Source organism: Durio zibethinus, chromosome 20, assembly GCF_047325235.1.
Source record: "Durio zibethinus cultivar Kanyao isolate XHJ-2024 chromosome 20, ASM4732523v1, whole genome shotgun sequence".
In the NCBI taxonomy this organism is placed as follows: Eukaryota; Viridiplantae; Streptophyta; class Magnoliopsida; order Malvales; family Malvaceae; genus Durio; species Durio zibethinus.
In genome coordinates, this window is record NC_143181.1 from 11,218,281 (window position 1) to 11,230,019 (window position 11,739).

Below are 11,739 nucleotides of genomic sequence, written 5' to 3' on the forward strand. Positions count from 1 at the left end.
TAACAGAAAAGTAATTTTTTACAGTCATGGAGGTTAATAAGTCAGATATGGAGTGAATACAATATTTTTTATTTTTATTTTTATTTTATTTTTATATTATATTTATTTTTAATGAATATTTTAAATTTATTTTTATTTTTATAAATATTTAATAAATATAAGTAATTTTTATATTTCTAATTTCTTTTAAAAAATAAAAATTATATTTTAATTTTTTTAAATTTATCTTGTAAACACCTTTAAAATAAAGTTTGCATTAAAGATGATAATATCTACTCTAATATTCGTCGGATGATACTTTTGTTTATCCATCTATGTATTCAATAGATAATAATTAATTTAAACTCGTTTTAAATATTAATAATTTTAAAAATACAATAAAAACCCAAAAATTCGTACATCATAAAAAATATAAAAATTTTAAATTGCAGATTTCATGTTAATGATTTTACTTCCATGAATTTCTATTGTATCTAAAAAAATACAAAAATTCATAAGAAACAACCAAATCACTTCTCAATTAAGTTAATTTCCTATCATAGGCAATCCTTACTCCAAGAAGCCAAAGAGAAAAAAGATAAGAAAAAAATGTTAGGAAAATGGGGTCCAGTCTTATATAAGTGGTTTTGGACCAAGTAAAGGCCATGGGCTTTGATCTTTTATTTTACACAGAGTTCTAGCTACTTAATAAAAAAGAGGTGGGGTTGTTTAAGGTGTGAGTCGACAACCAAGTAGAAAAAGAAGAAAAGCGAGGAAAAGTAGAGAGAGAAAAAGGAGAAGGGAGAGTTGGTTAAACGGAAGTCGATCCGTGGTCCGATTGAGTTGGAACCTTGTCAGGAGGTTTATGATTCAGAGTTATACATTCTGAACGGTGAAGATCGGGTTTGAAGCTCTCTAGGAACAAATCCAGGGTGTATTTGTTGAGTCACTTATTTGGTGAGATTTCTCCAATTGTTTCTCTAGTTGTTGATTAGCTCTAGTTTTAGCTAGAGAAGAACTTTGTATAACTATTATTTGATAGTGAAGATTTTTCTGGTGGCCCGTGGTTTTTTCCTCTACACTGGAGGGTTTTTCACGTAAATCTTGGTGTGCTTTATTTTTTCTGCGTATTTGATTATTGATTGTTGTCTATTGCTTCTGTATTGTTGTGATTATTGCTTCAGGTGCAACAAGTGGTATCAGAGCTCGAGTTATTTTGAGACATCGATACAGAAGCAACCCAGGATAGAAGTAAATTCTGTTTGAGATCATGGAGGGTGATACGGTTCCATGATAAAATTGACAGCATCAAATTATTCAATTTGGAAGCCTATGATGGAGGATCATCTATACTGCAAAGATTTGTATGAGTCAGTATTGGGTGATTCGGCTAAACCAGCATATATGAAAGATGAAAGCTGAAAGCTGAAAGAAGCTAGGTAGAAAGACGCTGGCTACAATTAGAAAATGGGTTGATATCAGCGTGTTCCATCATGTAGCGCAGGAATCAGATGCTCACATTGTTTGGGAAAAATTGGCAGCATTGTATGAGAGAAAAATAGGTATAAATAAAGTTATGCTTGTTAAAAAGATTGCAACTTTACAGTACAGGGATGGACGATCTGTTACAGAGCACTTGAGTGATTTTCAAGATATATTTAATCGGATGACTACTATGGAACTTAAGATGGATGATGAAATGAAGGCATTATTTCTTTTGGGTTCATTGCCAGATAGCTGGAATACTCTAGTTGTGACTGTTCTTAATTCAGCTCCTGATTATAAAGTGACATTGGAGATGGTAAAGGACAGTATGCTTAATGAAGAAGCGAGGCGAAAAGATGTAGACCCTGAGAATCAAGCTCTGGTCACAGAGAACAGAGGTAGAAACATCGACAGAGGTCAGGACTCAAAAGGCCGTGATAAGTCTAAACATAGATCCAAGTCTAGAGGTAAAGTGAAGTATTTCCATTGTGGTAAGGCGGGTCATATAAAATAAAACTGTAGAATCTTGAAGCAAGAGCAAAAAGATGAGAAAGGCAAGAGTTCAGATGATGGTAATGTTACAGCAGTGAATTCAGATAGTGATTCAGTTACTTTGATTTGTACACATGGTGATTGTAATCATGTTAGTGATCCCAGCATTGAGTGGATAGTTGACATAGGAGTGGCATATCATTGTGTTCCTAAGAGAGAGTTGTTTACAACTTACAAAGCAGAAGACTTTGGTTGTACCAAGATGGGAAACAAGAGTGTATCGCAGATTGTTGGGATTGGTGATATTATTGTACAAACTAGTACAGGCTACATGTTGACTTTGAGGGATGTCAGACACATTTCAGATATGAAAATGAACTTGCTTGCTATTAATGTCCTTGATAAGGAGGGATATGAAAGTCGACAAAAGAATGGACAATGGAAGCTTCTCAAAGGATCTATGATAGTTGCAAAGGGAAAACTATGCTGCACAATGTATAAGACATGGATGCAATTGAACGGTAACCAGGTAAATACCGTTGAAAATGATGCTTCATCAAACTTGTGGCACAGGAGGCTAGCACACATGAGTGAAAAAGGGTTATAGGTTTTGGCAAGGCAGTCTCTCATTCCCTTGATCAAAGGTATGTCTCTCGATTCATGTGATTATTGTTTGTTTGGTAAGCATCATAGAGTTTCTTTTCGTAAAAGTTCTCAGAGAAAAGAAAATAGATTGGAATTAATTTATTCTGATGTATGTGGTCCCATTGAGGTTGAGTCATTAGGTGGTAGTAGATATTTTGTTACTTTTATTGATGATGCTTCACGTAAGACTTGGGTGTATATGTTGAAATATAAAAATCAGGTACTGCAGTATTTTCAAAAATTTCATGCCATGATTGAAAGGATGACAGGGTTACCCTTGAAGTGTATTCGAACTGATAATGGTGGGGAATACACATCTAAAGGCTTTGAAGAGTATTGCCCAAAGCATGGGATCAGGCATGAGAGGACAGAACCTGAAACACCGCAGCATAATGGTATAGCTGAAAGAATGAATCGCACCATTGTAGAAAAAGTCAGATGTATGTTGAGGATGGTAAAATTACCAAAGCCATTCTGGGGTGAAGCAGTCAACACAGCTTGTTATTTACTTAACAGGTCACCATCAGTTCCTTTGGGCTTTGACATTCCAGAAAGAGTGTGGACAAGGAAAGATGCTTCATACTCTCACTTGAAAGTTTTTGGGTGTAAAGCATTCATGCATGTACCGAAAGAGCAGAGATCAAAGCTTGACAGTACAGCCACACAATGTGTGTTTGTAGGATATGGTGATGAGGAATTTGGCTACAGGGTATGGGATCCAGTAAAGAGAAAGACAGTTAGAAGCAGAGATGTGATCTTTCATGAAAAAGAAACCATAGCAGACCTTGAAAAAAATGAGAAGACTACACAAGTTACTGTTGAGTGTGATGTTTCAACACCGACAGAGATTTCACAAGAAAGAGCCACAGATGGTGAAAATGAGCCAGAAATAGAACTTGGGGATATGAATGAGCCAGCCACAGTTGGTGATGAGCCAGATGCTATTAGTTTTGAGCAGGGGGAGCAATCCTCTCTATCTGAGAGTGTTGAGCAGGGGGAGCTACCTTCAGCATCAAGTGATGTAGAGTCTCAGCCCAGGAGATTTACTAGAGAGCGCAGGCCATCTACCAGGTATCCAAGTTCAGATTTTATTTTAGTTACCAGTGAAGGGGAGCCAGAAAGCTTTCAAGATGTGTAGGCTACTCCGGATAGAAAGCACTAGTTAAAAGCAATGAAAGAAGAGATGGAGTCATTACGAAAGAATGGTACTTATGATCTTGTTAAACTTCCAACAGGGAAGAGGCCATTAAAGAATAAATGGGTGTTCAAGTTAAAAAAGGATGGTGACAAACTAGTGAAGTACAAAGCTCGATTGGTAGTAAAAGGTTTTTCTCAGAAACCAGGCATCGATTTTGATGAGATTTTTGCTCCAGTTGTAAAAATGAGTTCTATTCGAGTGGTACTGGGATTGGCAGCTAGTTTGAATCTTGAGCTTGAGCAACTTGATGTTAAAACTGCATTTTTGCATGGTGATTTGCAGGAGGACATTTATATGAATCAGCCTGAGGGTTTTGAAGTGAAAGGGAAAGAGCACTTAGTTTGCAAATTGAAGAAAAGCTTGTATGGCTTGAAACAAGCTCCGCGACAGTGGTACAAAAAGTTTGATTCTTTTATGGTGAGTCATAGCTATAAAAGAACAGCAGCGGATTCTTATGTGTATGTTAAACAATTCTCTAATGGTAACTTTATTATCCTATTATTATATGTTGATGATATGTTGATTGTAGGACAAGATGCTAGTATGGTTTGCAGGTTGAAAGAACAATTGTCTAAGTCCTTTGATATGAAGGATTTAGGTCCAGTAAAACAGATTCTTGGTATAGACATTATCCGAGATAGGAGAGCTGGAAAGCTGTGGTTGTCACAGGAAAAGTATGTTGAACAAGTGCTTGGTAGATTCAACATGCAACATGCTAAATCAGTTAGCAGTTCACTTGCCAACCATTTTCATCTAAGTAAGAAATCTTGTCCAGTGTCTAAGGAAGAGCAACTAGCTATGTCTAGTATTCTTTATTCTTCTACAGTCGGTTCTTTAATGTATCTTATGGTTTGTACAAGGCCTGACATTGCTCATGCAGTTGGTGTAGTGAGCAGATTTCTTTCTAATCCAGGGAAGGTTCACTGGGAAGCAGTAAAATGGATTTTTAGATATTTGAGGGGTACCTCAAAAATGTGTTTGACTTATGGAGTTTCACAACCAATTCTAGAAGGGTTTACTGATGCTGACATGACAGGCGATCTTGATGGTAGGAAATCTACTTCAGGGTATTTGTTCACTTTTGCAGGAGGAGCTGTATCTTGGCAGTCTAAGTTGCAGAAGTGTGTTGCTTTGTCAACTACAGAGGCTGAGTATATTGCAGCAACTGAAGCATGTAAAGAAATGCTTTGGATGAAACATTTTCTTCTTGAATTGAGGTTGAATCAGAAAGAGTATGTGGTATTTTGTGATAGTCATAGTGCTTTAGATTTGAGTAAGAATACCATGTACTATGCTAGAATAAAGCACATTGATGTTAGATATCATTGGTTACGTTCAGTGATTGAAGAACAGCAGATGCTATTGAAGAAAGTCCATACTGATAAAAATGTGACAGATATGTTGACTAAGATACTTCCCAGGGAAAAGCTTGAGCTTTGCAGTAACTTGGTCGGAATGAGTTCCCTAGCCAAGGTAAGTTCCAAATGAAACTGCTATGGTGATGAATCTCCTCCTAATGGGGCTGGAGGGGGAGATTGTTAGAAAAATGGGGTCCAGTCCCATATAAGTGGTTTTGGACCAAGTAAAGGCCATGGGCCTTGATCTTTTATTTTACATAGAGCCCTAACTACTTAATAAAAAAGAGGTGGGGTTGTTTAAGGTGTGAGTCGACAACCAAGCAGAAAAAGAAGAAAAGCCAAGAAAAGTAGAAAGAGAAAAAGGAGAAGGGAGAGTTGGTTAAATGGAAGTCGATCCGTGGTCCGATTGAGTTGGAACCTTGTCAGGAGGTTTATGATTCAGAGTTATACATTCTGAACGGTGAAGATCGGGTTTGAAGCTCTCTAGGAACAAATCCAGGGTGTATTTGTTGAGTCACTTATTTGGTGAGATTTCTCCAATTGTTTCTCTAGTTATTGATTAGCTCTAGTTTTAGCTAGAGAAGAACTTTGTATAACTATTATTTGATAGTGAAGATTTTTCTGGTGGCCCGTGGTTTTTCCCTCTACACTGGAGGGTTTTCCACGTAAATCTTGGTGTGCTTTATTTTTCCTGCGCATTTGATTATTGATTGTTGTCTATTGCTTCTGTATTGTTGTGATTATTGCTTCAGGCGTAACAAAAAAAACATATAAAAATATACCACAGATGCAGTAATATCTTCTTGATTATAATAACAAAAAATTGTATGGTGTTCATCTCAAGGCTAGATGATAATGTATTCACAAGAGAAAAGAGACTAACTAGAGCTCAAAAAGGCCTTTTTTTTTGTTTTCAAGTAATCAATTTGAGTGAGCAAAAAACAGAGACAGCAATGAAAGGCTGGGCAGAATAAAGGTCGAGCATTTTAGATGAGTAACAAATGAATATCACCAGAAAAATAACCGACAAGGTAAAGATCAGATATTGGTTGAGTAACGATTAGCGATGGTATAGGAACGAGTGGAGGCTGGGTTTTGGATAAGTAGAGGAAAGAGAGAGTGAAACTAGAATAAAGGAAAGAAAAAGATCAAATAAGCCATCAAGAAAAGTAAATGATATGAGTTGAGATATATTGAAATAAAAATTAGAAATATATTGGATATTGAAATATGATGAAGACATCAAATAAGACGTTTCATATATACAAATGCCTTATTTAATGTATAAAATATAAGATATTCTACTTCACGATTAGATATTACAATGTTTATATTGTCAAAATAGGGTCTTCGAAAGGGAAAATAAAATTTTAATATGCGGCAATTAAGACATTTGTAGGAAAAAACGCCTTAATTGATAACCAATTAAAGCATTCCATATATATAAATGCCTTAAAATCATATTATGACTAAAAATCATTCATGTCATAACACGGTCTTTGAGAGTAAAAAAATTTTTTTTTTTAATAAATTATTAATTAAGGCATTTAAATAAAAAAAAGGCCTTAGTTGATGATAGGAAAATGCCTTAATCGATGCATTTATCAATTAATGATCAATTAAGGCATTTTTTCATGCCAAACGCCTTAGTTGCAATATAAAATAAAATGCCATTGACCTACAACTGAGTTTCAATCATTGTCAAACATGTTTTTCAAAAGTGTAACGATTATGCGATAATTTTTTATTCATATCAAATTTAGAAATAAGGCAATTTTCCCTTATGAAATCCTAGAATATCATAAGGAGAGGTTGATTTTTTATTTTGGGACTTTGTGTACTATTGAAAATTTGACATTTTCCCTCATAATCAAATTACCCTAAATCAAATATGAAAATCAAATACCCACTATCAAGATTATGGGGAAAAATTTATGGATTCTCCTAAATCAAATACGCTCTTAAAGTTTTTTTATACTAATTGGTGTCAAGCGACCAATAGGGCAAGTAATATACTACCTACCCCCATATCCAAACTCAATTATCTATTTAAGATAATCAAGTAAAAAATGCCTCCCATTTCCTTCCCAAATTAGGTCAAGGAGGGGAATGAGTTACATATATGTATAAGTGAAATTGCTTTCCCTATTTTATACTATTTGGTATTTATCTATTCCCTATTTGATATTATGAGCTTTAATATTTAAAAATGATGCTATGTAGTAAATAAAGTTGTCTTTAGGAGGACATTCCAACGATTAAAGTATATCATTATGAAGTTAACTTTGAGAAAGGGAGATGAAAATGATTTTTTTATAATATAATATAACATAACATGCATAAAAAAATAAAATTGAAAAAAATTATATGAATATGAAAAAATTGACCAAATCAAATCTCACCTATCTTATTTTGACAAAACCACACAACCATGCAATACCAAGACTATTCTTAATCGAAGTTTCTCTTGCATGGACAACCCAATACAACATTCACGATTGCCCATGAGAGCCTTTCTTAGCTCGTTCATATGGACAACCCACTAAGGTTCAATCGTTTCTTACATAAAACCTTACTTGGCTTGGCCCCATAAGGTCATATGTAACTTATTGAATGCCATCAAAGGAGGAACCTAGCTCCCATCACATAACTAAGCAACATATCTTTAGGTGGCCTCAAGCAACTATCCTGGTATTACCTTCATCCAAGCACACTTAACTGTGGGGTTTTGATAGGATTTAATGTATTAATGTTGGTATGATCTCATTTAAGCATGATGGGCACCCAACATCATGCTTGCTTTACATTGAATATTCAAATGTGCTGCCCTAGTTGCAACACAATTCCTTGCACACTACTGAGAAACCACAAGGGTAGAGTAACTTACTTGCCCATTAGCTCACTCCTCTTACAAAAGCACCAACCCATGATCTTTCTAATTGGGCAATTTCTGTAAGCACATAAGTCGTTCAAGTAATATTAGAGACTTAAAGTCTAAATATTATTCCCATAAGAATTAGCTAAAGAATTCTTAGTCTAACTACCTATTATCCCCACATTCCCTCTAAAGTTGGCTTGATTGAAAAGTGAATACAAGTCTAAGCTAACTAGAACAATTGAGCAAAACAATGAATAGAACATAATTCAAGTAAAAAGTAAACTGGCAATATGTAACATGAGCAAGATAGAAAAATAAATTAAAAAAGTAGCTAAAATGGATTGAAATGAACTCAACATGATTTGAAATGTAAAACTAATTTAAGGACCAAAAATAACAAGATCAACTAAAAATCAAAACAATAGATTAAAAGCACAAACAAAAATAACTAACTAACAATTGAAAAATAACTACCTTAACTAACTTCCAACTTCTATCAAAGAGAACATCTAGAAATTATTAAGAAATGATCTAAACAAACAAAAAATTGCAAAAAAAAAATGTAATTGAAGATCAAAACAAAATTAGCAAAAACGTAAGCTCTAAGAAGAACAACAAAATCAAATGCTTAAGTGCAATTCTAGAAAAATTGAATATGCAACAAGAAGATTAGATTAAGATGCTACAAATTGAATAAACCTAATCTGAAGGTTGTAAAAATAGTAAATGATCTAAGATAGAAATAGAATTAAAGTGCAAGAAATGGAAAGGAATTGTAAAATCTAACCAGAAAATTGAAAACCAAAACTGATTTTAAATTCTGAAAACTATCAATTCATGAAAAGAAATTTAGATCTACAGCTTTCTAGATGGGATGAACTTAAATTGAGATAAGAAAATATAGATCTACAACTTTACTATATAAATCAATAGAAAAATTGCACGAAACAATAAAAAACTAAGCTTAATGAAGTAGATTACAAATTGAATGTAAGAATAATAAAAACAGAGAAGTTGCGATAAAATCTAGCCAAATAGAATTGAAATGCTTGAATTTAAAGACAATCGAATGAAATTAAATAAGTAAAGGCATGAATTAAAGAGTGCAAAGTGAGAAAAAAATCAAATGCCTAGCTAGGAGAAAAGATACTTGAAGTGCTATCACTTACTCAAGCCTTAACTCATCTTCTGGATCTAACCAAAACTTTGAGGAATGTTTTGGAAATTTGTAAAACAAATTTAATGTTGTTTTTTTCTAGATTTGTTGAACAATAAATCAAGAATCCACAAAAAAAAAAAAGATTGAAACTCACAAGATTGATCAAGATCCAATAGAAAAATCGTACATAGATCAAAACCAAAAATTGCCAAATACATTTGAGATTCAAGTGAAAATTCAACAAATTAAACTTGAAAACTTAAAGAACATGAACTTTTATAGAAAGATTCTTAAAATGCATGTAAAATAAAGGTAAGACAAGTAAATTTTACTAGAAAATAAATGCAATTTTCTCCCAAATGACCCTCTAAATAAACAAGGAGGAAATTGTTTGAAAAGAAAAGAAAGTAAAATCCAAGAAAATAAAAATATGGAAAAAATCTTTAAAAGTCTCCCAATGGCTAGCCACTTTGTCTTATTTATAGAAAAATTTGAAATGGTTCAACCAATCAAAATGCAAGAAAAATCTAGCTCAACTACCACATCTTCTAAAGTCTTCCAACTTAACTAACTTACATCTTTAGCTTCATTGTTTATTTCTTCTTGCTTTTCTTTACTTCAAGCTTTCTTCTCTTAATCTAGTAAGTTCCAAAAGGTCAAAATTATGTACAATGAGAAGCCTTCATTTTCTAACTAAGTAGCTGCATTTGATCCCTTTTTGAATCCTCAAAATGGTGCCATAAGTTTTGATAAACCATCGAGTGCATCCAATAGCTTTCATTGAATCCTTGCTTCCAATTTTTGGCACCAATCTTGTAACCAATTTTTCCTTCAATTTCCAACCAAATACAATCCATTTAGTTGTCAATTCATGCATGAAAAAAATTTGAAAAAATCTAAAAAATCCTCAATTCCAAAAATGGCTTCAAACTATACTATTGCACTAGTCACCATTCTAGCACATGTAAAAAACTACTGCAAAGGTGACAAAGTACTAGTGACCTAAAATGAACATTTTCAATTGAAAAATATGAGAATTAAAGCTTGAAATAAAGTTCAATTAAGTTTAAGTAAACTAAGGAAATTATAGAAGAAAAGGATAAGAAAATCTCCCATAAGTGGCATTATAGCACAAGCACACTAGTTTTGGCTTTTCATAGCTTTTTGCATCAAATTTCCTCCAAAATGAGTCCAAAAGCTCCAAATCTCTTCATTTTTCATATTTTCACCTACACATTGATAGTTCTTGATAGGTTGGATGTAAAAGGTGTTAACTGAAACATTTTCACCTGTGCTAGAAATATGACTTCATGAATAAAGATGTCTTAAATGAAGAATCACCACTTTTGGAATGAAATATCAAGTCCAACAAACAAATTTTTTGAATTTCTAATAAAGGCATTCAAATGCTCAAGCCATGACATTTGAACGCTCACACAAAATGTGAAATTCTACAAGTCTTCTAATTTCGACCTTTGGGTATTTTGATAACTTGGGCAAATTTCAAATAGATTGCTTTTAAACTTGATATTTAGAATTCCCTTCAAATGACATTCGCATCCCTTTATTTATTTCCCATTCCAAATTAAGACTATTTATCAACTTCCAAACATAATTTCTTAAGCACAAATGCAAACTATATGATTTCAAATCTTTATTTTATTTTATTTTTTGTAAAAAACACTTAAAACACTTTAGCAAAAATATATTTTGGTAATATATACAGCAATCCCCCATGTATCCCCTTTCTTTAGTGATTTTTTCATCATCTTTTCATAATGGCCAAATGCCATTATTTATAAAGAGAAAGGAACGACAATTGATTGATGCATTTGAATTCAATTCAAATGACCAATTGATTTAGTTTATATTACAAAGAAAACTATATAACGGTAGTGTATATCTTAGTTAAAAACCAAGACAATCATATATGTTTAATGGAAATTATGTTGTGGGTCGAGTTCCTCCAACTATGGGCTGATCTGATATCATGCCATGAAAGCAACTTGTCTAACGATGTTACTTCGAAGTACCAAAGCGTATAACAAAACCTAGATTCAAATTTTATAACTTTAGGTACCAGACTAGTATAAAATGTATGGTGCATGGATTATTTTTACACTTTCAAGAAAATATATTATAGATCTATTATTGTGAAAATTAATGAAATTGCAACTAAATGAGAATTTAGATAAAATGCAAAAGATTGTTTAAAAGTAATAAACAAATTGATATCAGAAACAATTATGTGTTGTAAAAGATAGTTAAGATATAACCTACAAGTCAAATGTTAGCAAATCCCCTTATAAAACATTTACCTTTTGATAAAATTACTAACACTATGAGAGGTATAGGACTAATGCCAATTATTAAAGATAATCTTGATTGATACCAACTCTATCTCATTGATATCATTTAAGAAATTAATCCTTTAAGTTTGAAAGATAATTTTCTCATTTGAAAATCATTATGTGAGAGTTTAGAAAAATATCAATCATGAAATGTCCATATAATTTATATATGATGTTGGAAAAATCATGACATG